Source organism: Melanerpes formicivorus, unplaced genomic scaffold, assembly GCF_026170545.1.
Source record: "Melanerpes formicivorus ecotype bairdi unplaced genomic scaffold, bMelFor1.0.p_v2 SCAF_135, whole genome shotgun sequence".
Lineage (NCBI taxonomy): Eukaryota > Metazoa > Chordata > Aves > Piciformes > Picidae > Melanerpes > Melanerpes formicivorus.
In genome coordinates, this window is record NW_027142487.1 from 29189 (window position 1) to 56332 (window position 27144).

Consider the following 27144-nt stretch of genomic DNA (forward strand, 5'->3'; position numbering starts at 1 on the left):
ACCCCTCCATTCCCCTCCCGCTCCCCTGTCACAGCCCTGTCATCCACTCTTGGCACGTGGTATTCGACTCCTCGAGGCGAGTCCCTGGTTATCCCGGCTCGTTCTCTCTCAGGGCAGTCTCTCTGGTGCTGGAACTGGGCAGGGATGTGGAGAAGAATCAGGAATCAGTCTGACTTTGAAAGGAAAAGAGGAAAAAAAAAAAAATCAGGAACAGTCCATTGCTGCAGGGACAGCAGGAACAAGTACAGGTGGGATGACCCAGGAGCTCTGTGGGTTGCTGTGCAGTGCGTATGTTGAGTCCTGGACGCCAGGCTGGTGTTAAGCCAGGAGGGAAAGAGGTTAGACCGACTTCTAACTATTCGCACAGTGACTATAATGCATTGATGTGTGTTGCCCCCTCTGAGTTCATCCGCTCTCAGCCGGAGTCACATTCTGCTGTGGGATACGCTGAATGTCCCCAGTTTCCAACATGCTCCGCTAGGTGTGACCAGGCCTCTTGGCAGCAGCCGCCCCTGGGGTTGGTTTGCCCGGCGCTGGCAAGCCCTCTGCCCTGTTTTTGCAATGGTCTGTAACCCCCCCACAATCGCCCACCCCCACGTGGCATCGCGGTAGGAAAGACAGAGACAGCTGAGGGGCTGCCCTGCTTCTGATAGCCCTGACCCACGGATGCCCTTCTTGGTACGGTTTGCGCCTTCGGGACGCAGCTGAGTTTTTGCTGCGCCTCTCTGTGAGAGCTGTTGCGTGGCTCTGCGTCTCCGAGCGTGTTCCCTGTTCCCCAGGATTTACTACGCCCCCATTGCCTTGCAGTCGGTGCATTTCTCCCTGGCCATCAACCAACCTCTAATGCCTGTTGCTCTCTAATTAAATCTTTCGATGGTTTCAGCTTTCTGAGCCTGTGTTGGTACGACTCCTGCTCAGGGCACCGCGAGAGAGACAAACCCTCCTTCTCTCCTGTGGTTCCGGGAAGGGTCCTGGCACTCGCAGGCAGGCACCAACGGGGTAGCGACTGTGAAGTGACATCAGCCTTGCTTGGTCGACCAAGTGGAAAGCAAAGAGTCAAACGGTAAGGAGTGGAGCAAAAAGCAAAGCTTAGCTCTCAGTTACTCACGTTGTAAAGCTGTGAGTAGGTTTCCCTGCACCCTAGAAAAACACTGCACAGGCATCTCATTTTTCTCTGGCATTCATTTAACTCGCAGAGCTGTGGGGGAGTTACTGGGAGACTTGGAAAGGCAGTGAGAGCACTAGGAAGGGAATTTGGAGTTACGGGGAGGAACACAAAGACGACAGGTGCCACGCTAGAAGAGCACTTACTGTTACCGGGAGAAGACCCCTCCTGACTCTTCCTGACTGCTGCTCGCCCCGGCCCTCCCGCTCGCTCGCCCCGGCCGGCCGGCCCGCCCGCCCGCCCGCCCCCTCGCTCGCCCCGGCCGGCCCGCCCGCCCGCTCGCTCGCCCCGGCCGGCCCGCCCGCCCGCTCGCTCGCCCCGGCCGGCCCGCCCGCCCGCCCGCTCGCTCGCCCCGGCCGGCCCGCCCGCCCGCCCGCTCGCTCGCCCCGGCCGGCCCGCCCGCCCGCCCGCTCGCTCGCCCCGGCCGGCCCGCCCGCCCGCCCGCTCGCTCGCCCCGGCCGGCCCGCCCGCCCGCCCGCCCGCTCGCTCGCCCCGGCCGGCCCGCCCGCCCGCCCGCTCGCTCGCCCCGGCCGGCCCGCCCGCCCGCCCCGGCCGGCCCGCCCGCCCCGGCCGGCCCGCCCCGGCCGGCCCGCCCGCCCGCCCCGGCCGGCCCGCCCCGGCCCCAGCCGGTAGTGCGCGAGTCCCCTGCCCCGTCGCGGCTCCCAAACGGTCCCGGCTCGGCTCCGGGAACCCCCCTGCAAGCAAAGCCAGAGGGCGGTCCTGCAGCTGCCAGAGGAAAGCCCCGGAGAGCTGTGGAGGCAGGCACTCACCTAGCACGGAGCGAGCAGGAACCCGATAGCCCCGGCGGGCCAGTGAGCGCCGTTTTAAAGCCGCCAGCCCCGTGCGCGCGAACAACCCTCGCTGCGACGCATGCGCTGAACCCATGGCAACGATCGCGACGCTATCGCCCTGGCGGGACTGGAGCCTCGCTGCGGCGCAGGAGTTGTACCCATGTCAGCGATCGAGTCAGGCTCTCTCTCCCTTTTCCCTTCTCCCCCTAACAACTTTCCAGCATTTCAAGCGTTCAGCGCGGTTCGCTGCAGCGCTGAGCGCCCTCGGGGCGGCACGCGCCGCGGCACGGCGGCGGTGCCGCCCGTGACGCACGCGGGGGCGGACCTGAGCACTGCCCTGGGCGTGGGCAGCAGCTCGGCCCGGCCCCGTTCGGGATGTTTTGGCATTTAAATCGAAACCCTACACCGCGCGCAGGTAAAAGCCTCTGTTTATGATGGGTACGGCCGCAGGCTGTGCTTATAGCTCAAGCCCCTGTGTGACTTCATTACGATTCTCACAGCCTTTAAAACAGAGAGGGGAGACGGGGGGTCGTTTCCAAAGTTTTGTGACACAGCAGTCGCTCCAACTCCTCCCTCTCCAGCTGGAGAGGGTCTGCTCCGCATCGCCTCTCACGGCACTGACGCTGTGAAATGTTCTGTGGTCCCCTCCGAGACTTGTCAGCGGTTTAGGGGGGTGCCCCCAGCCCTCACCTGCTCCTCTGCTGCAGCATCCCCCTGCCCCATGTCCGCCCAGAATCCCCCCGCTCCCTTTGATTCTCCCCCCAAAAGGCAGAATGTGAAGCAAACTGCCCGGCCAGCAGCTCCGTCCTTTCCTAGTCAGTTGTGTACACATCCCCTCTCCCCCCGAAGGGGAGCTCTGCTGCAGCAATGAAGGGGGGCAGGGAAGGGTCCCCCACAAACAGCTGCAGCTACTCCAGCCCCCGTGCTGCCGGCTGGTGGCTGCCCCACAGTGGGGAATGTGCCAGAGGTCGATGTCTCTCACACCCAGTTTGGGTTGGACCCCTGGGCAGCGATGCTCCGCCCGAGGCCTCCATCGGAGGCTGCAGGCAGGTTCCTCGCTGCTGCCTTTGTGCCTCAGACGCAGCTGCCCTTGGATCCTCCTGAAGCCATGCGGCCTGCTGCGGTGCTCCGGTGCCCCACAGGCTACCCCGAAAGCTACTTCCTAGACTGACATGGAGCAGAAAGAGAGCAGAGTTTTCTCCTGCTAGGCACAGGAGACTCCCGTGTGGGAATGCATGCAGGGACCCCCCTGGTGCAGCAGGAATCATTTATTGGTGCAGCAGGAATCACTTACTGGTGCAGCAGGAATCATTTACTGGTGCAGCAGGAATCATTTATTGGTGCAACAGGAATCACTTACTAGTGCAGCAGGAATCATTTATTGGTGCAGCAGGAATCATTTATTGCTGCAACAGGAATCATTTATTGGTGCAGCAGGAATCATTTATTGCTGCAGCAGGAATCACTTATTGGTGCAGCAGGAATCACTTACTGGTGCAGCAGGAATCATTTATTGCTGCAGCAGGAATCATTTATTGCTGCAGCAGGAATCACTTACTGGTGCAGCAGGAATCATTTATTGGTGCAGCAGGAATCATTTATTGCTGCAGCAGGAATCACTTATTGGTGCAGCAGGAATCACTTACTGGTGCAGCAGGAATCACTTACTGGTGCAGCAAGAATCATTTATTGGTGCAGCAGGAATCATTTATTGGTGCAGCAGGAATCATTTTCTGGTGCAGCAGGAATCATTTATTGGTGCAGCAGGAATCACTTACTGGTGCAGCAGGAATCATTTATTGGTGCAGCAGGAATCATTTATTGGTGCAGCAGGAATCACTTACTGGTGCAGCAGGAATCATTTATTGGTGCAGCAGGAATCATTTATTGGTGCAGCAGGAATCACTTACTGGTGCAGCAAGAATCATTTATTGGTGCAGCAGGAATCATTTATTGGTGCAGCAGGAATCATTTATTGGTGCAGCAGGAATCACTTATTGGTGCAGCAGGAATCACTTACTGGTGCAGCAGGAATCATTTACTGGTGCAGCAGGAATCATTTATTGCTGCAGCAGGAATCATTTATTGCTGCAGCAGGAATCATTTATTGGTACAGAACAGGCAGTTTACAGAGGGGAAATCCAGCAGCCCGAGCACTTCCCTGGCACTCCTGCACCACTGCTGCTCTCTGAGTTTGCTCCATCGTTATCTTCATCCCGTATCAGGTTGATCTTCTCCAGCAGGGAGGCAAGCGTCCCCCTGCCTCACGCTTCAGGCTGTGTACTGCAGTCTGCTCTTTTTTATCACCAGGCCATCCTTCCAGTATCAGCAGCCTGTTGTTCTCCCTTGTCCTGAAACCCTCCTGGGACCCTTTCTGCTTTCCTACGCTCCCAGTGCCCTTCACCCCTCCCCCGGAGGCACTGCACAGAGCCGGCGCTCGGTCCCAGAGAGACTGTAGAGCACAGCTGGATGGAAGATGCACCGCAACACACCCAGCACTCCTTTCTCTGCAGGAACAAGCAACAACCTCTCGGCAAGACTCAAGATGCTTACACAAGTGGCTCCACGACGTGTCTCAGATCCATCTCACCTCATCACCTGACCTGTGGAGTCCTTGTGTGAGGCAGAAAGAGAACCAGCCTTGGCCAGGGAGAGCGAGAGCGTCTCTTTCCCCCCGGAGCGGACGGCGGCTTGCAGGCATCAGGGCTGCTCAGCAGCCTGCCAGGCGTCCAGGCCTGGGCTCTGAGAAGGAAAGGGGAAGGGAGAGGAGAAGAGGGGAAGGGAGGGGAGGGGAGGGGGCCTCAGGGATCGGCCAGTTCCAACCCCCCTGCCATGGGCAGGGATGCCTCACCCTGGATCGGGCTGCCCAGAGCCACCTCCATCCTGGCCTCCAAATCGCCCATGGGTGAGGCTACCACCACCTCCCTGGGCAACCTGTGCCAGAGCCTCACCACCCTGATGGGGAAGAGCTTCCTCCTGGCATCCAATCGGAACCTCCCCCCTTCTGGGTTTTGTTCCATGCCCCCCAGCCCTGTCACTCCCTGACACCCTTGAAGTCCCTCACCTGCCCCACTTCCCCTCTTCATCCCCTCAAACCATCGGCACCTGGGCTCAGCTGGAGTCTCCTCCCACCCCAGGTGTGGCCACCTGGCCCCTCCCACCCACTCCCCTATTTAATCCCCTCCCCCAGGAAGAGCAGCTCCCCTAGGATGAGCCTGCCTGGGCTGAGGATCCTTCTTGCATCCCTGGTGAGTGTCTCTGGTGCACGCTGAGTGATGGTGGTGGTGACAGAAGGTTGGGGTCCTGGCAGCCCCCTGGCTGTCAGGGCCAGGGGTGATGACCGCCCCAATCCCATCCAGGGGTGCTGGCTGGGGCTTCCTGCTGGGGCTGAGCTCCTCTGGGTGGTGTCCTGGCTGGTGAGGGCCTTGCCCCTGGTGCTGGGCTGGGGGCAGAAGTGGTGGTGGTGGTGGTGATGGAGCAGGAGCTGTGATGCTAACCGCACGGCTCTGACCTGGAGGCCCCTGGAGTCTGCTCTCCTCCCTCCATAGCCCTCTGCTGCTGCTGTGCCTCATCTGCAGAGCCTCTCCTCCCCCTCACTGCCTCCCTCCAGAAAGAAGGGAAGGAGGGAACAGCCGTGAGGCAGATCTGGAACTGCTTCCCCTCACCTGTCAGCTCTGAGCAGGCAGCCCCCAGGAAGGGGCAGGGTGGGCAGGGAGAAGCACAATGCCGGCGAGAACAGCCAGGACAGGACTGCATCTCCCCCCCTGTGCTTCTGTTCAGGGGGGCAAATGCAGAGGGGGAAATAGTTCAGGCTGGCTGGGAAGCCTCTCTCACACCTCTGAAGAGGAGGAATCCCTGAGCAGAGAGACTGAGCAGGGAATCCCTGTCCTGAACACGCAAAAGCAGCACGAACCAGGCTGGGACGGGCCTCGGGGAGCGTCAGGTCCAACCTCCCACCCAGGGGAAGATGATATAGGATGGGAAGAGAATTAATGAGGTTGGAAAAGGCCTCAGAGGTCCTCGAGTCCAACCTCCCACCCAGCCCCATCTGATCAACTCGACCATGGCACCAAGGGCCCCACCCAGGCCCCTCCTGGACATCTCCAGGGAGGGAGACTCCACCACACCCCCCTGGGCAGCACATCCCCAGGGCCAACCTCTTTTGCTGGGAAGAACTTCCTCCTCACCTCCAGCCTAAACCTCCCCTGGCACAGCTTGAGGCTGTGTCCTCTTGTTCTGGTGCTGGGTGCCTGGGAGGAGAGCCCAACCCCCACCTGGCTACGGCCTCCCTTCAGGTAGGTGTAGAGAGCAAGAAGGTCTCCCCTGAGCCTCCTCTTCTCCTGGCTAAGCAACCCCAGCTCCCTCAGCCTCTCCTCACAGGACTCTGTGCCCCAGCCCCCTGCCCAGGGCTCTGTGCCCCAGCCCCCTCCCCAGCCCTGCTGCCCTGCTCTGGACCCCTTCACCTGCACCCTGCTTACCGTGGCACCCCGCAGAAGGCTCTCTGGTGGAAGACTCCTGGGGGGATGGCTCCCAGCTGGTGAAGAGCATCTACAGCCCACACAGCTCCAGGCCTCTCAGGCTGTGCCTCTCTCTCTCCAGGAGTGAGGGCATCCTGTCCCCTAGGCAGGGAAGGAAACACAGCTGTGAAATCAGAGCAGTGGGGTCTGAGATCCCCAGGAGAACCCAAAACGAACCTTGGAGCTGGCCTCAGAGCTCCTCTGGGGGAAGCTGTCGCTGCTAGGAGCGCAGAGCCCCCCCGGCGCGGCTCAGCCCTCGGCCTCCTGGAGGCAGCACTCGCCGCTGCCCATCTGCAGTGCCGACCGTGACGCGCGGGGACAGCACTGAGCCACCGGGCGGCGGCACAGCTGCGCTGCTAACCGCTCGTGATGTGGCTGGGGGGGGGCCCAGGGGGAGAGAGGGGTCCCGGGGGGGTCCCGGGGCTGCAGGGACGCCGAAAACCACAGTGAGACCTCCCCGAATCCTGCAGGACCCCAAAACCTTAAACCCCAGAGACCCCTAACCCTCACAGCCCCTCCCCAGCTCCTTTGGGACCCTCCAGAGGGCCCCCCCCAATTCCCCTTTCACGCCCCCGGGACCCCGGCGCCGGCATCCCCGGGAGCAGTGCCCATCCCACCTCCCCCCCTCTGCCCACTCCCTTTTGGGGGTCCCTAAAGGACCGTGGGGGTCCTGAGGGGTCCCCAAGGGTCTGTCAGGGTCCTTGGCTGTCCGCAGGGTTCTGGGGGGGTCCGCAGGGTTCTGGGGGGGTCTGCAGGGGTCCCCTAGGGTCTGGAGGGATATGTGGGGGTCCCCAAGGGTCTGCAGGGGCCCGTAAGAGACCCCCGCGGACCCCTATGGACTCTTAAGGACCATTCCAGACCCCTGGGGACCCCCGCGGAGTCTGGCGGACCCCTGCAGACCCTTACGGACCTCCCAGAGCCCCCCCAGACCCAGCCCCTCCCCCCAATTCCCATCCCACCTTTTTCTGCCCTTCTGGGATCCCCTTCAGACCCTCCTGGGACCCCTCCCCAACCCTTAGGAGCCCCTCCTGGACCCCCTCAAACCCTTTTGACCCTCCCCCGCGCCCCCCCCCCAAAAACCATCCCCCTGCCCCTCCCCTCGCTGGGGTCCTCAGGGGTCCGCTGCAGCCAGCGAGCCAATGGGAGAACCCCAGGGGCTGCACCCCTGCCCCACCCCACGGGGACCCTGCCCCAAGGATCCCCGCCCCCTAGCTCCTGGCCCTGCCCCCTAGCTCCTGGCCCCTCCCCTTCCTGCCCCCGCCCCCCTCATTCACCGGCACCAGTTCGAGGCACTGGGAGCCGCTGGGAGGTACAGGGATGGGCTGGGAGGGGGATCAGGGGGACTGGGAGTGCTGGGAGGGGGACTGGGGGGGACTGGGAGCCCCTGGGGGGGTGGGGAGGGGGGACTGGGAGCACTGGTCCTAACCCCAACCCCCTAACCCCCTAAACCCTAACCCCTAACCCTCGGGTACTAACCCCACCCCCAAGCCCTGCCCCTAACCCCCCACCCTAACTCCCTAACCCCTAAGCCTAACCCCTAACCCCCTAACCCTAACCCCCCCAACCCTACCCTAACCCCCTAACCGTTAACCCCAACCCTAACCCCAACCCCCCCACCCTAACCCAACAGAACAGTTGCTTTTTTCAAAGTTTCATCCTACTTACTCCCTTACTTCAAAGAACTTACTTCTTTGTTAACTGCTTAATCTGTCAACGACTTAGATCTTACTAGTTCAAGTTTTCACACTTCACTCCTCTTACCAACAGAGATGACTTCATCAGGCCCAAATACGTCATACACAAGGATCAAGACACAATGATCTACAAACACAGCAAACCCTATCCTCACCACTGTCTTTTACAATATGCTTTAAAGGTATGTTACATCTTCTCTTGTCTAAGATGCTCAAAAATCCTAAGTTGTTTTATGTTAGCAAGATTCTCCTTGATCTATAAAGATAAAGCTGGCCAGGCTCCATCTCCATAAGTAAAGAAAAATCTTGCACGTAAACAGCAAAAGTGAAAAGGCTTCTTTGCCGGGTCAAAGGTGACATCTTGACTATTCACGGTTCTGCCCGGTATAAAATTGACCGTAACCTAACAATCCATCCTTACTCATCCTAACAATGCTGCTCTTTTGATACTTTGGTTTTGCTAAGGCACCGAGTCCTATAGATACTATCTTTGGCCTAATGTTGTTTGTTCTTCTTTCAAATTTCTCCTAGCTAAAACTTCCAGAATTCTTATATCCTCCATAAACTTTGTTAAATCACGCTTGAAACCGCACATGAAATGAAAGTTTGAGAATGTAGTATACTTTAGCCATTTTTTTGGGGGGGATGTAACACCTGAATTCTCCCTTGTTTTTTATAACCTAAAATGCAAATGTATTTTGTGTTATAATCAGACTAACTATTTAAAATTAATACAAACTGGTGAGTTAACATACAAGTCCATGACAACATATTCTCTAACCACACAACAATTAAGCAATTGTGATATTCAGTCCTAATACACATAGCTTTATGGTACATTCTCCCGATTGATGCTTTTGATCTCAGATTATCGTAACAGACATTGTGACCTGTGTTAGGTAGGTCTGCTGATTTTCAGCTTCATGTGAAATGCTATTTGTCCCATCCTTGTGATTCTTGTGCTGTTGTTTGTTGAGATGATTGCGGTACTGCGTTGCAGAAGTGATGTTCCCGGGTGTTGACATGGGTTAGCTATTTTTTGCTGGCATTACTAAAACCTTAGTTATAAAATATGCATCCTTTTTGTTTTAATATATAATCCCTCTCTTAAAACGATTTTGAATACAAACAAAAAAAAAAAATCTCATTCTATAATATCCCTATATCAAACTCTTATGCTAACACCAAAAATCTCTAAAGAACTGAAAGAACTATGTTAAAATTAAATTATCAAATCAATGTCTAAAAAGAAACTAACAAAAAGTTAGAGCTCTTTCAAAATGCCATGGCATGAAAAAAAAAAAAAGAAGGTTTGAACCAAAAGTTAAAATTTGAACTCACAGAAAAACGAAAGTTTGAGCTCATTACTAAATGCTTATACCTTAGTACAATCACTAATTACTTAATACTTATAAATACTAAATACTTACTATTCATTATGCTTACAGGTAAAACAACTATTGAAAACAGAAAAAAAAAAATCTCTAAAACACATCACAATCAGAAATAATGAAATAATGAAATAATCATTGTTGCTTTAAATCAGAACACAACTTTCATAGACTAGAGAGGTTATCAGAAGGGGGGGGGAGAAATGGGGGGGGGGGAGGTGGCTGGCTAGCAAAGGCACCATAGGGACAAAGAGAGGGGGGGAAAAGGGGGGTGGGAAGAAAGCCACCGAATTCACACCAGCTGCCCTTCCAGGCAGCCTCCAGGTCAAATGTAGGATTCGCTGAAGGCATGGAGACTTCCATAGGAGGTGATAGCAGCAATTTTGAGCTACATTGATGTTTTTGAGCCTAAAACTCGAGGTGCTTGTAACAGATGCCACTGTCTCTTCTCCACTCCATATTGCTGGATGTCAGTGCATACAACTTACAGCAGCAGTTCCTAAAGTACACAAAAGTATCTGGCAATCAGTGTTTCTTACAGGCTTCTAGGACAGTCATCTTCTCCCAAGTCATGCTTTTTGCCTAAAGTGTCCCTTCTGTCCACAATTGTGGTGGGTTTGGAAGGGTAAGGCCGAGAAGCCTCCTCCCTTCCCCCTTGTAAGGTAAAAGGGAAAAAAAAATTGAAGGGAAAGGAAAAAAAACATCACAAGCTGAATTAGCAAAGCAGTGGAGCTATATTTACAAAGCAATGTAAGGTATGCAGGGGAATGTTTACAAATTTACAATATCTACAATATATACAAAGATATACAACAGAGTAACACAGAAATGAGAGTAACCCCCCTCGGCAGAGAGGGGGTTCCCCACCTCCGCTCTCCCCTCTCTCCCCCCCCCCTTCCCAGAGTGGGATAGAAAGAGAGAGAAAAGAGAGGAAAAAAAAAATGTTAGAAGCAGTTTGTGTTAATTGGAAAGGAGTTAATACAGGCCTGGTATCTGGACTTCAAGGCCGAGGCCTTGGCAGAAAGCCCAGCACAGAGACAGAGAGCTGCTGCACCGTGGAAAGGCGGAAGCAAGACTGATAGAAAAGTCCTGGAAATGTCCAGTTCACTCCCTGTTCAGAAGGTGCTTCCTCCCACTCTTCCAATGAAATTAGTTTAGACTATTCCTTCCGTTTACCAACTTCCGTCCACCATATTCCCTTTCTTAAGGGGGCAGCGTCAACCGGCCACAGTCCACCCCTTCTAAACAATTTCATTGGCTGTTCACACTGTCCATCCAATCCAAAACGATATTTACAGTTCGTGAGTGAAGTTCATAGTCCATTCCGGCTATGCTCAGATGTAGATGATTCAAAAGTCCAAGAAAATCAGAAAATGAGAAAAATGGAAAACAGTTCATTTCTTCACCGACGAAGCGAAGAAAAGGGAAACGGGGATTCTCAGGGTCTCTTAGTTGACTCAGGGCTCTCAGGGATCTCAGGGTTCATGCACCGTAGATTCCTCGTTGATTCTTCCTTTGGACGCGATGTAGCTGTACAACAGTTTGAAATTAACCTCTTTCAGCTAAAGTTAAATTTCTTTGTGGAATACACTGAATTTCACCATTCTCTTGCATTACCCAATAAGTGTGACCCGGACCTTCAGCTGAAACCACCCCTCGGACAGGTTTAGCCTCTCCTGAGGGTGAAAATACCCAAACAGTTTTACCTAACAGATTCTTTTCTCTAACAACAGGAACTCTATCACCTTCTACTTTCCGTAGCAAATCTGAATGTGCAGGTCCAGCTCGGTTCACTGAACCTCTACTATTTACCAGCCAGGTTGCTTGTGCTAAATGTTTTTCCCGGTTTTTCAAAGATCCACCCCCCATGGCTTTAAGAGTGGTCTTCAACAAACCGTTGTAGCGTTCAATCTTCCCTGAAGCTGGTGCATAGTAGGGAATGTGGAATATCCACTCAATACCGTGCTCTTTTGCCCAGCTCTTTACAAGGTTGTTCTTGAAATGAGTTCCGTTGTCTGACTCGATCCTCTCCGGAGTTCCGTGTCTCCACAGGATCTGTCTCTCCAGACCGAGAATGGTGTTGCGTGCAGTTGCATGTGGAACTGGATAAGTTTCCAACCATCCAGTGTTTGCCTCTACCATAGTAAGCACGTATTGCTTACCAGAACGAGAATGTGGTAGAGTGATGTAGTCAATCTGCCAAGCTTCACCATACTTGTACTTGGACCATCTGTCACCATACCACAAGGGCTCAAGTCGTTTTGCCTGCTTAATAGCGGCACAAATGTCACAGTCATGGATGACTTGTGTGATAGCATCCATGGAAATGTCTATGGATCTGTCACGAGCCCATTGGTATGTCGCATCTCTGCCTTCATGTCCTGACGAATCGTGAGCCCACCGAGCTAAGAATATCTCACCTCGGTGTTTCCAGTCGAGATCAAGATTAGAGTCCATGTCTACTTGAGAAACTCTTGCAGCTAGATCTGCCTGATGGTTGTGTTGCTGTTCCTCAGTAGCTTTGCTCTTAGGAATGTGAGCATCGATGTGTCTCACTTTCACTGGAATTCTCTCGATTCGATCAGCAATGTCCTGCCATAGGTCGGCTGCCCAAATGGGTTTTCCTTTTCTCTGCCAACCACTCTTCTTCCAGTTCTTTAGCCAAACCCATAGAGCATTGGCTACCATCCATGAGTCAGTGTAGAGATAAAGCTTTGGCCATCTCTCACGTTGACCTACGTCGAGAGCTAGCTGGACAGCTTTTACCTCTGCGAACTGACTGGATTCTCCTTCTCCATCTTTCGCTTCTGCAACTCGGCGTGTTGGACTCCACACTGCAGACTTCCACCTTCGCTTGTTTCCAACAAGACGACAGGAACCGTCTGTGAACAAAGCGTATTTCTTTTTGTCATCAGAGAGGTCATTGTAAGGAGGAGCTTCCTCAGCACGAGTTACTTTCTCCTCCGGAGGTTTAGCACAGTTGATACCTTCAGGCCAACTTGAGATCACCTCCACTAGACCAGGTCTTTCAAGATTTCCCATTCGAGCTCTCTGTGTTATCAGAGCCATCCACTTAGACCATGTTGAGTCTGTGGCATGATGTGGTGTGGAGCCTTTGCCTTTGAACATCCAATTCAAAACTGGTAATCTGGGAGCTAAGAGAAGTTGTGATTCAGTTCCAATCACTTCAGAAGATGCTTTCACTCCTTCATAGGCAGCTAAAATTTCTTTCTCTGTTGGAGTATAGTTAGCCTCTGAACCTCTGTAACCTCGACTCCAGAAACCAAGAGGTCGTCCACGTGTCTCACCTGGAGCTTTTTGCCACAAGCACCAGGTTGGACCATTGTCACTTGCAGCCGTGTACAAAATGTTCTTAATGTCTGGACCATCTCGGACGGGTCCCAGACCCATTGCTTGAATCACCTCTTGCTTTATCTGGTCAAAGGCTGCTTGTTGTTCAGGTCCCCAGTGGGAATGGTTTCTCTTTTGAGTCACATCATACAGAGGTTTCACAATCTGACTGTATCCAGGAATGTGCAGTCTCCAAAATCCCACTATCCCTAAGAAACGTAGGGTCTCTTGCTTGTTTGTGGGACTTGCCATGGTGGAGACTCTATTTACCACATCCACTGGAATGTGTCGACGTCCATCCTGCCAGCGCTCTCCCAGAAACTGAATCTCTGTGGTAGGTCCTTTCACCTTGTCTCGCTTGATGGCAAAACCTGCATTCAGAAGAATGTCAATGATTTTGTTACCTTTCTCGAAGACTTCCTCAGCAGTTTTACCCCAGACGATGATATCATCGATGAACTGGATGTGTTCTGGAGCACCGCCTTTCTCCAGAGCATCGTGGATCACTGCATGACAGATGCTTGAGCTGTGGATCCAGCCCATTGGCAACCTGTTGAAAGTGTACTGGATTCCTCTCCAGGTGAAAGCAAACTGAGGTCTGCATTCTTCTGCTATGGGAATAGAGAAAAATGCATTAGCAATGTCTATGGTAGCATACCATTTGGCCTCTTTGGATTCCAGCTCATACTGTAGATCCATCATGTCTGGTACTGCTGCACTCATAGGTGGTGTCACTTCATTCAGGGCTCGGTAGTCGACCGTCAGACGCCAGTCTCCATTCTGCTTCCGCACAGGCCACACTGGACTGTTGAAAGGCGAATGAGTTTTGCTGACGACTTTCTGACTCTCCAACTGACGAATCAGATTCTGAATGGGCAACAAAGAGTCACGGTTGGTTCTGTATTGTCTGTGATGCACAGTCTGAGAAGCAACCGGCAATTTAATGTCCTGTATCTTATGTTGTCCCACAACTGCAGATTCATCAGAAAGTTCAGGTCTGGCAGACAGCTTCAATTTTTGTCCATCAATTTCTATAGAAGCTACTCCAAAAGCCCATTTGTAACCTCTAGGGTCTTTGAAACGCCCTTCTCTCAGAAAATCAATTCCCAAAATACAAGGTGCGTCAGGTCCGGTCACAACTGTATGCTTCCTCCATTGTTTACCAGTTAAACTTATGTTAACCTCTACCTTACTTAACTCTTGAGATCCACCAGTGACTCCCAGAATAGTTATAGACTCTGATCCCTGATAATTTGATGGTATTATGGTGCACTGAGCTCCTGTGTCAACCAAGGCCCTGTACTTCTGAAATTGTGAAGTGCCAGGCCACTGGATGTACACATCCCAATAGATTCTATTATCTCTGTTATCCCTCTCCTCCCCCTGGCGGGAGGCAGGGCACCCCTAGTTATGGGGAACATGCGCACATGTGCATTGCACATAGTTTGCAGGGTTATAACTTTGCATGTTATAACTGGAGCCACTGTTGGAGCCATAAGAGTCGTTCTGGGGAACTGTGGAAGTAACAGCTACCCTTCTGGTATTGCTACCTTGGGTTCTGCCACTTTGCAATTCCCTCAGTCTCCTGAACAGATTAGAAGTTGGTTGGCCATCCCAGCAGTTCATGTTCTCACCAAACTGATCACGCAGAGTTATCCAAATAGTTCTACGTGATTGCCTTGGTGGTCTGTTTTGGAATGACCTGTTTTGGAATAACCTGTTTTGGAATGACCTCCTTGGAGGACGTGTATTCCTCACAGATGAAACTTGTATCCACCTGGAGGAAGAATTGAAATTATCCTTCTGTGCCAATTGGTATATGGAATCTTTCAGATCCTTCATGCAATTCTCAATTTTTCCAGACAGAGTTTCAATGGCTGAAACCAAAGAACCACGTGTCATGCTATCCTCCAATTGTCTCATTTGATCACTGAATTGGCCAACCGTAGGAGAAGCTCCACCATAACTTCTTGACACAATTCTGCTTGCCAGAATGATTGTATAATTAGAAGGAGCAAGTTTGATGATCTTTTTAGCAAGACCAATACCCACAGGAATGTCATCAGGATTCAGAGTTTCATGTTCACCATAGAGTAGCTCTCTAACAGCAAATTCTCTCAAGCGCTTAATTCCCTCATCTATGGTAGTCCAGGGTTTAGGGTTCCATGGAAGGTCATCGCGGGAAGGGTATCTCAGGGCAACCGCCATTAAAAGGTGTATCCACAGATTAACCTTACCGAGAGCTTCGCCTAGATGTCTATCTATTCCATTGTCCCTTGAGAGAGTTCCTAACTGAGCTGCTGACTTGTCTCCAACTGTTAGAGCTGAAGCACCTGTATCATAACACCTACTAAGCCAAGCTAGAACTGGCTCCTTATCTGCCCTGGTGAAATCTTTACGGACATTTCGCAATTCCTCCCGTGGTGATGAACAGTCTGTAATATCATCTTGTTCCTCATCTCCCTGAATTCTTTGTCCATATAATCCTGCTGTCATTCTCCTAAGGATCTCTTTAAGCTGAGAACCACCTTTCATAGTTTCATAGTTTCATTCAGCCAGCTGCCTTCCTAACTTCATCTCTATCCTGCTTTGATCTCACTAGGTTAGCTAGATCTTTAAAACAAACCTTCTCTTCCTCCTGAGCAGGATCTTTTAGAGTAGAGGGCCCCTCACCAGGATCAGTCTCCTCCTCTTCTTCTCCATCTTTGGCCTTTCCACCTCTAGTCTTTAAAGGAGCCACCTTAACTGGAGCTGTGTTTGAATTTACAGCCACCTTAATAGAAGCTGACAGGTCCTGAGATAAATCAGCTGATGGGGCAGTGACTTCCGGTCTCACCGAGGGAGTGGGCGGAAGTGATGTTGCTCCGTTAATGGCCGACGGAGAAGAAGAAGAAGGAGAAGGAGTAGGTGCCATGTTGATACCAGCCGATGCCCTTGGCTGCTTGCTAGAATCAGCAAAGTCATTTAGAGCTGCTTTACCAATTAACTTTTTAGCCTTCTTTTTAGCTGACACAGATTCTCCACAGTCCTCGTCACTAGATGACTCTGGGACTGATCGAGAGCCACGGCCTTTTCTTTTTGATCTAGTTTTAATAACAAAACAAGCTCTGGACACCTTTCTCTCCCGACACCAGGAATACAGAGAATACACATTAGTTATCACCAGCAGCAGAATTATACACATGAAATAAATCACCTTTTGATCCCAGGCATCACCTAAATTTACTCTTTCCTCCGGTGGAATCTTAAAACCCTTTATCTCAATTGGGAGAGTGGTGGAGGTAACATTCCTGTATCTCACTGGCCATAGGAAATTAATACATTTTCCATACCATAATTTAACTCTATACATAACCCACATATAAATTGTCCGCACCAAATATTTGCCCAGGTAATCCAAAATCAAACCCAAACAATATCTGTAAACCAGAGCCCCAAAAATTGAAAAGAATAATCGCTCCACAAACCACAATACCTTCATGTTTGCTAATTCAGCTAGAAAACACTAAATCAATCAAGTAATAAATTAAACTAATTATCTGCCGCACGTTGGGTACGCCAATAAAAAAATGTAGTGGGTTTGGAAGGGTAAGGCCGAGAAGCCTCCTCCCTTCCCCCTTGTAAGGTAAAAGGGAAAAAAAAAATTGAAGGGAAAGGAAAAAAAAACTCACAAGCTGAATTAGCAAAGCAGTGGAGCTATATTTACAAAGCAATGTAAGGTATGCAGGGGAATGTTTACAAATTTACAATATCTACAATATATACAAAGATATACAACAGAGTAACACAGAAATGAGAGTAACCCCCCTCGGCAGAGAGGGGGTTCCCCACCTCCGCTCTCCCCTCTCTCCCCCCCCCCCTTCCCAGAGTGGGATAGAAAGAGAGAGAAAAGAGAGGAGAAAAAAAAATGTTAGAAGCAGTTTGTGTTAATTGGAAAGGAGTTAATACAGGCCTGGTATCTGGACTTCAAGGCCAAGGCCTTGGCAGAAAGCCCAGCACAGAGACAGAGAGCTGCTGCACCGTGGAAAGGCGGAAGCAAGACATAGAAAAGTCCTGGAAATGTCCAGTTCACTCCCTGTTCAGAAGGTGCTTCCTCCCACTCTTCCAATGAAATTAGTTTAGACTATTCCTTCCGTTTACCAACTTCCATCCACCATATTCCCTTTCTTAAGGGGGCAGCATCAACCGGCCACAACAATTAAAACACATGGAAAAACTTTTAAGAGTTAGTGGGGGGGTGTCCAGCAGCAGGGGGGGAGTGGGCTGCTGTTGCTATTGGCCAGGTGCCAGTGACTGCAGCTCCATGGGAGCAGGTGAGCTTAGTGGCCATGGTGGGGGAGGGGGGCTGGGGGGCGTAGATGTCAAAGAGCTTTGTTCTGGTGAAATGGCATTACTATTCTAACAGCTTTATAATGCTCTGCTAATTGATCTAAAGAATCTTTAATTAGTCCCTGTGTTGTAAGGGAAGATGTAACAATTTTGTTTACTTTTGTTGCTGCCCTGAACAATGCCATCCCTCCCTGCTCCCATGTCTTTTCATTCTACTTTTTTTTTCCCTCCAAGATGTAAGTAAATGACTCTGAGTATCAAGTTATCTTCTTTTGTTCTTTGATTACCCATACGTGCTCCTCAACAGGAGGCACCGACCCTCAGTTTCCCCTGTCGCTTACCTCTGTCCGGGGTGACCATTTGGTGTAGTATAGATGTTTTACTTCGAGCAGTGCTTTTTGGACCAGATGTAAGCAGCTGAAGACATTTATTACATTATACAGCAAAGTTATATAGTCTAATCAGAAGGCACACTTGGCACATCTCAATTGGGCATTTTCTACTGGCGTACGTGTAATTAAGGCATACAGTAGGTCGTAATAACAAAACTATTTTAACACGTCCAACCAAACTCTGCCCAGTTTCTCTCCTTCGGTTCCAAAGTGTTTACATTACTCTCAGAGTCAAAGGCAAAACATAGCTTTCTCTGACTCGAGCAAAGGCAAATCTTCCCCGCAGTCTTCCAAAGCTATCCCAAAACACCTTCCCACATCATACTATTCTTCTACATCCACTTAAACAGGAGAGCTTCTGGAATGTAAAAGCAAATTCTAGGGAGAGTAAAACAGGGTTTCAAAGCATAAATATAACATGTATCACATAAAAACAGTAGACCTTCCTTTTTGTCTGTCACGGGAGGGGGGGTTGCCCTTCTTTGTTTCTTTGGGGTTTTTTTCTTTTTGTTTCTTAGTTTTCAATACAAATGGAAAAACCTTCAAAGAGGGCCGCACTCAGCTGCTCCCCACACACAGGGGCAAGAGAAGCCCCTAACTGGTCAGTGTTGCCACCCCTCTTAAGGGGATCGGTTGGCACCTAAGGTGCACCTGGGGGTATCAAAGGGGAATTTGGGGGCACATAGAGGAATCAGGAGGGCCTCTGGAGAGTCTCCCAAAGGATTAGTTGGATATTTAGGGTTATTTGGACCCCCGCCACAAAGGCCACTACTGCAAAGCTTTCCCCCCACCACCACAATTAACCCTAACCATCCAACTAAAATACCCACAGGAGACCTTCCATTGGTCCCCACATGCCTCTATATTCCCCTTGACTTCCCATTCAAATTAAGAAACTAAAAATAAAACCAGTGATGTTTCTTTTGTGTGTCTTGTGGGGTTTTTTAGTTTGCAAATAAGAGTCATTTCAAAGCCTTTTTGTCATCCACATTACTACTGTTCTGCAATCTCTCGATTAAAAGCACAGCTTTTTCTCTGCTGGAATACCTCAGACTAACATTTTTTTCATGGGTTTTCATCCCCTCTGAGAGCATTCAGGCAGCTTTTTTGGGCAGCATCCCCCACCCCTCACTCACCTGCTCCTCTCCTGCATCAGCACCCACCCCCATATGGTATCATGGAAGGAAAGAGACAGCTGAGGGGCTTTTTATCACCCTGACCCACGGACACCCTTCTGGGTAGGATTTGCACCTTCAGCACACAGCTGAGTTTTTGCTGCGCTTCCCTCCTCTGTGACAGCTGCTGCGCAGGTCTGCATCTCCAAGCGTGTCACACCTTCTGGGATTTACTACCCCAAAATCACCTTGCAGTTGGTGCATTTCTTGCTGGCAATCAACCCATCTCTTCCATCTGTTGCTCTCATTGTTTTGTTTCAGCTTTCTGAGCCTGTGTCGGTACAAGTCCTTCTCAGGGCACCACAAACAGAGACAGACAAAGCTTCCTTTTCTCCAATAGTTCCAGGAAGATTTCTGGCATTCCTAGGCAAACACCGACAGAGTGACGGCTGTGAGGTGACATCAGCCTGGCACTGGAGCTGGGCATTCTGAGCAGATGAGGAACCCTGGGCAACACCTGCAGAGAAATCTTGGTTCCTCTGCAGAGAAGCACTGGCCTTAGAGACAAAGCTGTCTTTGATCTGGGCACCAGCTGCAGCCCAGAGTTCCAGGTATCTCTGGGTACAGTTGAGGCAGCAGCCGCCACCCCCACAGAGCCCCGCCAGCCGAATCCGGACACCCCCCGCCGGCCGCCACCTCCCCAAAGCCCCGCGCAGCTCCAGCGGCTGCTATAGAGAAACCCCACAAAGCAGCAGAGACTAGCACTGACCTGGGACACAGCGGAGGAGCTCCGACCTCTACCAGCCACAACCCTGCACTGAGCCGTTTTAAAGCATCCGGCGCCATGTTGTTGAGGGCGGCGCTGCCACACTGGGGGGGGCGGTGCCTGCATTGTCACCTCACGCTCAGCTTTCCATGGGTTTTATTCCCCGCCAAGGCAACATGTTGAGTTCTGAGCACCTGAGGAGCCCTGGGGAACACCTCTACAGAAATGTTCCTCCAAGAGCTGTCAGAAAAACGTTCGTTCTGCCAGCAGGCAGCTCTGGCTTCAGAGCAAAAGCCTTCTGTGATCATTCTGTTTAGCTCAGCACCAGCTGCAGCCGTCAGTATTACCAAACTACACAGTAATGGCCTCCTCCCGGTGCCCTCCCGGTCCCAACAGTTTCCTCCCACCAAAGGACTGGGAGAGAACTGGAAGCAACTGGGAAGAAACTGGGAGGGACTGGGAGGGCACGAGGTGGAATCTGGGAGGGAAGGAGGAGGAAACTGTCAGAGACTGAAAGAAAACTGGGAGGAAACTGGTGGAGACTGAGAGGTAGTGGAGGCTCAAGTGGGAGGCACTGGGGAGAACTGTGAGAGAGCTCCAAAGGAACTGGAAGGGACTGGGAACAACTGGGGAAAAAGTCCCAAAGAGGATCCTAAATGGGCCCAAATGGCCCCAAAGTAAACAGAGCCCAAACTGGGGCGATCTGGACCAATGGAGCCAGTGGAAGCACTTCCCACCTAAACTGTACTGACCAAAGGGAGCGCAGCTCTGCTTTCCCACTCCGGGAAATCTGCCACGCTGCAAGATGAGAAGGAGACTGGGAGGGATTGAGAGGAACTGGGAAAGGACTAGGAGAGACTGGGAGGGGACTGGGAGTGACTGGGATGGGACTGGGAGGAGACTGGGAGAGGATTGGGAGGGATGGGGATGGGGACAGGACTGAGAAGGGACTGGGAGAGACTTGGAAGGGACTGGAAGGAGATTGGGAAGGACCGGGAGGGACTGTGAGGAATTCCAAAGGGAATGGGAGGGAATGGGAAGGAAACGGGAGGAACTGGGATGGAAATTGGAAGGACGAGGGGTGACTGAGAAGGACTGGGAAAGAACTGGGAGGGACTGGGATACCACTGGGACCCTCACAAGTCTATGGCACCAGATGGGATCCATCCCAGGGCAGAGAGCTCTGGCAGATGAGCTCCTAGCCACTGTCCAACATTTGCCACCAGTCCTGCCCTAAAGGCTCGGGCCTTTGATCTAATCCTCAACAGCCACCAGTGACACCAGAATGGGGAGAAATGCCATTTCCCCAATAGATGGAGTCACCTGCTCAGACAGCAAAAAGCAGTCTCGGGGACAGGAGGCTCTTGGCAACAGCCAGCCTGCTCTTCTGACCCGAGTGCCACAGAAGGGTATAAGAGTAGATCACCTTGAAGGCCACCGCACGGACTGCAGAGGACATTCAGGTGCTCGTGCCTAACAGAAAAGATGTGTGAAAAGCAGGTGTTGCATCACTAACCTAATGTCCCTCTGTGACCAGGGGACCTTCATCCCAATCCCATCATGGGGTGGAAAAGATTTCCTGCTGGTCGCTGTAAGGCAGGACTTTAACGCTTTCCCTAGCAAGTTTCTCTGAAAAGAAAATGGGGAATGAGACTTGAAGGAGTAAGGAGGAGATGAAGAAGATGGACTGTAGCACAGGCCATCTCACCAGCTACAGACATTTTCCCCTGCCCATGTGCTCTGTGGACTAAGAAGAGTTCCCTTCTTTTGGCGTGAAAGCACTGGCTTCAATGAAAGAGCTGGCTCCTCCTGAAGGGCAAGTATGAATGGAGCTCTCAAAGTACCACACTTCAGAGCCTCCTACTTGCTAGCACTAAGACAACTGTTCATGTAGAACGACTGGCCACTCACTTCAACAAACCCCACAGAACTGGCTCCTATCAACTCTCCAGAAGACACTGCTGCACTAGCTTGGCTGCCTGACCGGCTCAGTTCAGGTGGCTTAGGATCTCACAGAGGGTACCACAAGAACTGAGTGCCGCAAGAAGGGGCCGCTTATTCGACCAATTTGATCAGCGGAATCCAACTTTATTGAGCATCAGACACATCTTATATACAGTCTGCTATAATTATGCCCACTTGGCAACATACTATTGGTTGCTCTCTAAAAGGTTACATCATTGTTTTCACAACTCTGTGGAATTCTTCTATCCGGTCTAATTGCTCTCTTCCCCAGATCTCGCCTCCTCCTTATCTTGCTTGCCTCCCATCTCAGAGGCAGCTGGACTTCAGCATACCAAGCAATCAGCACTTTCTCACATCTCTTACTCCGCCACTATATTATCACAGAGAATTCTTCAAGGCCTGAATTGCACAGGCGTTCCTGGCACCCAAGGCCCCTCTTGCTCAAAACAATCCTCAACAACTGAGGGGACTGCAATCTTTGCAGCTTCAACTTTCCTTCTCTGCTACTTCTTTTTTCAGATGGATTTTTTTTCAAAGGGACTGCTGGACAGCAGAACAGGATGGATGGCTGGGCCCCAAGAGCAGTGGGGAACAGAGTTAAACCCAGCTGGTGGCTGGCCCGGCAGAAGTGGTGTTCCCCAGCACACAGAGGTGAGAGAGTGTCCCCAGAGAAGGGCCACAAAGCTGGTGAAGGGTCTGGATAACAAGTCTTATGAGGAGTGGCTGAAGGAACTGGGACTGTTTAATCTGCAGAAGAGGAAGCTGAGGGAATTAAGGTGTGGTCTGGCTTCAGCTCTCAACTAGTTCCACGTTGAACAAGAACAGCTTGTACTCACAGAAGGCACTGGCTGCTTGGGTTCAAGGTTCCTGTAGAGCTCAGGCTATCTCTCTTCTTTAGTGAGGTCATTCTCTCACCTAGGCAGAGAGAAGAAAATGCAGCTATAAAATTAGACCACTGGAATCGTGAGACTCGTTCTGTGTGCGACTCCAGGAGACTCCAAACCTAACCTTGGAGCTGCCCTTAAGAGCTCCTCTTTGGAAAACTCTCGCTGCCGGGCCCCACAAACCCCACACCCTCTGTCAGCAAACCGGATGTACGAGCTGAAGAGTGTCAACAGAAACCGTACGTGGACAGCTCAGGAAAATCCTGCCAGTCCCAGCACACCAGACCTGGAATGATCAAAGAAAGTCTGTTAACAACTGTCTGTGTGTCTGCTCATAGCTTGAGGAGTAACAGAGCAGGAACAATTCTCAAAAGGTTTTCACTGCATTCCTAGGGCACTTGAAGGATTGCCCTGGCTGTAGTTAATACCTAGAAATTCCTATCAAAATCTTTGCAGCACAGCAAGGAAACTAAAACAACCAACAAAGCACAGACTGCTTTATATTATCAAGCAGGAACTTGAAATCCTACAGGAATTGTGGGGGTTTTATGACAAATTGTGATGAATATACTGGTGATCTATGTTTAAAATTATAAGACTTAGAGTGCCCTGGGATTAAGGGTCAGGATCTTGTGAGGCCTGTTTTGAGAGCAAAGGGAAAGAAACATATCTTGCAGACTTGCAAGGATACTGTCTGGTTAGTTGGAGACATCACGGCTGAGGCGGAGCTTATCTTAAAGATAAACATTCAGACCTAGGAATTTGTTTTCTTCAGATAAGAAGCCTGCAAAATTGTGCACGTGAGAAAATGGATACATTGACCCTTACCACCCAAATGTGGGGAGAAGGGATTTGACCGCCTACTCTAAGACTCATTATCACATGCCTGCCTTCTGTTTAGCATAAGTTTGCTTATGTAGATGATGTAACTATAGAAGATGAAGAAAACTATTGTAAGGCTGCTATGGAGGTGGAGTTTTGTCCCCTCTCAAGCCCAGCGCGCTGCTTTGCTTGCCTTTTATTGCACTTTATTCCCTTTTTATGATCTTTTAGTGCCAATAAAACTGTTACCAAAAACTTTTACCTGGAGTCATCTATAACGCAAATTATTCCTGTTCTTTTTTCCTTCTTTGGGTGTCGTACCACCTAGTACACATTCACCACCTAACCGAACGTCACAGTTGTGATTCAAAGCCAAGCAAGACAAAGTGTATCGAGGGAAAGAAAAGAGAGAGAAAGCTAAAGAGTTCTCCTCCTCTTCACTTTTCCCCTTGAGAGATCCAACACTACAGGAAGGCAGGCCTGAATTTCATGAGCTCTGGGATTCAGATGAGCTCAGGAAATCATTTGGTTTGCACTTCACGGCTGTACACACACAGCTGTGTTCAGCTGTAGAACGACCTCCTTGCAACATGAAATACAGGCTTCCGAAACTGGAGCGTCTGTCCCACTGAGACTTCCACGACCCTGTGTCCAAACCCTACTGACATGTCAATTCAATTGTTCACAGCTTTTACCACAGGTCACTCTTAGCACCTGAGTTTCTGAGCCTAGATGAGACATCCTGCTGTCTGGCTCTGAGTTCAGGAGAACATGCCAAGCTGCTGGCTACCTGCAGACATCACATTGCTAGGACTGAATTGGCTCACCTTTATCTTTCCAACAGGCAGCGCCTCTCTGAATGCTGGATTCACATGAGTGTGCCTAAGGCAGATGACACAAGCAGGCTCTGTGTCCGGCACAGCCCTGAGGGCACTCGCCAGCTAGCAAACAAGCATCACACAGCAGGATGTGGGGGGAAGACAACTGGAAGGGGGAAAGTGAGAAAACTCAGGGGTAGGAATAATAGTAATACCAATAATAAGAGCAATAATAACAATGGCAGAAGTCCTAAGGAGGATAAGGAATGGAAATTAAGGCTATTGCTCACCATCCGCTGAGTGAGGTCAATCCAGTCCTGGAGAGTAGTCCACTGGCCAACCTGCCCTCCAGTCTTCTGGCTGAGCATGTGACATAGCCTTGCTAAATTAGAAAATCCTTGCTGAATATGCAATGCGCTCAGTGGGAATTAAAACGTCCCTGCATTATCAACGCTGTTTGCAGCACAAACCCAAACCCACCCCGAGACACCCCCAGCTCCCACGGGAGCCTGCAGAGACCTCCCAAAGGGTCCGTCGGAGGTGCCCAGCTGCCTCTCCACGACCCTTGATCCTTTCAGATGGCCCCACCAGAACTTTACATATCCCCAGACCCTTTTAGGTGCCCCCAGACCTCCTCCGTCACCCCCAAAAGCCCTGCCGATGGCCCCAGACCACCTTCAGACGCCGGAAGGAACACACCTGGGAGTCCCGGGCCAGCAGCGACACCGGAAACCGCACTGCAAGCTCCCCAAATGCGCCAGGACCCCTTGCCCCGCCAAAGGACGGCGGTTCGCAGGCACCCTGGGGCACAGAACGGCATCATGCGCCGAATCAGGGCTCTCCGCGACCGGTCCGGCTCCACAGCTGCTCTGCGCGGCGCCCGCCCCCCCGGCCAGAAAAGCGGGGCGCAGCCCGCGAGGAGGGCGCGTGCGCGGGACCAGAGCCGCTGCGGCGCAGGCGCCGTATCCATAGCGACCACCGGGATGCTGCCCCCCTGGCGCGAGCAGAGCCGGGCTAGGGTGCAGGCGCCGTATCCATAGCGACCACCGGGACACTGCCCCCCTGGCGCGAGCAGAGCCGGGCTAGGGCGCAGGCGCTGGATCCATAGCGACGCTCGAGTCAAGCTCTCCGCTCACCGCTCTTCCCCTAAGAATTTTCGAGCATTCAGCGCAGTTAGGCTGCAGAAATTAGCTCCCCCGGGGCGGCACACGCCGCGGCACGGCTGCACTGCCTGCCATTACACACCGGGTGGCAGCATTGAGATCCCCCGGGGCGGCACACGCCGCGGCACGGCAGCACTGGCCTTAGAGACAAAGCTGTCTTTGATCTGGGTACCAGCTGCAGCTCTCAGCAGTGCCTAGCTGCAGAGCAATGGCCTGCACCTTCATCCTGATCCAGGTGGAGAGAGAACTGCCAGGAACACAGCTTCTCTGCTCCGGTTGCAGCATCCCCAGGGGCCAAGCGCAGCCTTGCTGTTAGTGAGGAACACAGCCCCTGTGAGAAGCTTCTGGGGTCAGGGGACAAACAAGGGGGTTTCCACACTGGAAACAAGGGAAGTCTCTTTGCCACCCCCTTTGCCACCACCCCTAACCCTAACCCCCTAACCCCAACCCCCTAACCCTACGTCTGCCGGCCCCTGCACCCTCACCCTGGTGCTGTCCACGACGCAAACCCTAAACCCCCTGACCACCACACTATCGTTAAACCCGACCCCAAACGCAATCCTCACCCGGACCCTAAGTTGCCCATCCGCCCCTTTGCCCATCCGCCCCTTGCCCTAATCTCCACCTGAATAATCTCTCCTCCCTACCTCCATACTCACAAATGCTATTACTGGGCATTTAGAAAGCTTTAGCTAGCACCCCTGTCCTTCTCCTCACTTACCTGCAAAGGCTTCTAGCATGTAAAAACAAATTGCACATACTACAACACACAGTTTAGAAATATGCCATGTTCTTCCCTTAAGCAGGGGACCTTCCTTCATTTGTTTTCAGAAGGATGTTGCTACTTCCTTGCCCTGCTTTTGTTTCTTAGTTTATTAGTACTAGAAACCATATACGCATCCTACACCAAACCACAATGAAGTGCAACAAGCACTAATGCTGCAGATTCCGTGACTGGCCGTGCTCCCATTGACACCTTTCGCTTCGTCCGTCTCTGGCCACGCTCCTCAAGAAGACGTGGAACCGCAGATCGGGACTCCCGCTCGCTTCGTAGGTATTATCTACGTCTCAGTCTTGCACACGCTCCCACTGACATCTTTCGCTTCATCCGTCTCTGGCCACGCTCCTTGCGAAGACGTGGAACCGCAGATCGGGACTCCCGCTCGCTTCGTAGCTATTTTCTACGTCTCAGTCATGCCCGCTCTCACTCGCACGCTCAAAGCATCAACAGAGTATCAAACATAGGAGGAACCTCCCCTGCCTCCACACAAGCCATCCTACAATTCATTACGTCCCTAAGGGACACAGGGTTTAGGACCAACACAGTCAGTTTACAAGGTTCAGCGGCAACACTGTCAGTTCACAGGGTTCAACAGCAACACCATGAGTTTACAGGTTTCAGCAGCAACACAGACCGTTTACAGAGTTCAGCGGCAACACTTTCACTTTACAGAGTACAACGGCAACACAGTCTGTTTACACAGTTCAGCGGCGACACTGTCAGTTTACAGAGTTCAGCGGCGACACTGTCAGTTTACAGAGTTCACCGGCGACACAGTCCACTTACAGAGTTTGGCGGCAACACAGTCCGCTTACAGAGTTCAACAGCAACACTGTCCGCTTACAGAGTTCGGCAGCAACACTTTCAGCTTACAGAGTTCAGCGGCAACACAGTAGACTTACAGAGTTCGGCGGCAGCACAGTCCGCTTACAGAGTTCAGCGGCAACGCTTTCAGTTTACAGAGTTCAGCGGCAACACAGTAGACTTACAGAGTTCGGCGGCAACGCTTTCAGTTTACAGAGTTCGGCGGCAACGCTTTCAGTTTACAGAGTTCGGCGGCAACGCTTTCAGTTTACAGAGTTCGGCGGCAACACGGTTTGTTACCGCTGAGCGTGGGAAGGAGCTTAGCCAGCTTCTGTTCAGATGGCTTTCCATTCTAATAAAAGGCAGAAAACCAGACACGCCCAAGTCAGTGAATAC

The 27144-nt window shown here is 51.7% G+C and overlaps 1 long non-coding RNA gene across 4 annotated transcripts; it reads right to left on the reverse strand.

The window, feature by feature from the left end:
• LOC137456731 (uncharacterized) lies at nucleotides 1–2248 on the reverse strand. Of its 4 annotated transcripts, none has more exons than XR_010991095.1 (3): nucleotides 1936–2248; nucleotides 839–1024; nucleotides 1–173 (listed from the first exon to the last, which is right to left on the reverse strand). It is a non-coding gene; the product is annotated as an uncharacterized lncRNA (long non-coding RNA). The 4 variants fall into 4 exon arrangements; XR_010991094.1 differs by having other exon boundaries at nucleotides 839–1028; XR_010991093.1 differs by having other exon boundaries at nucleotides 839–1241.
• Between the last annotated feature and the right edge of the window lie 24896 nt (nucleotides 2249–27144).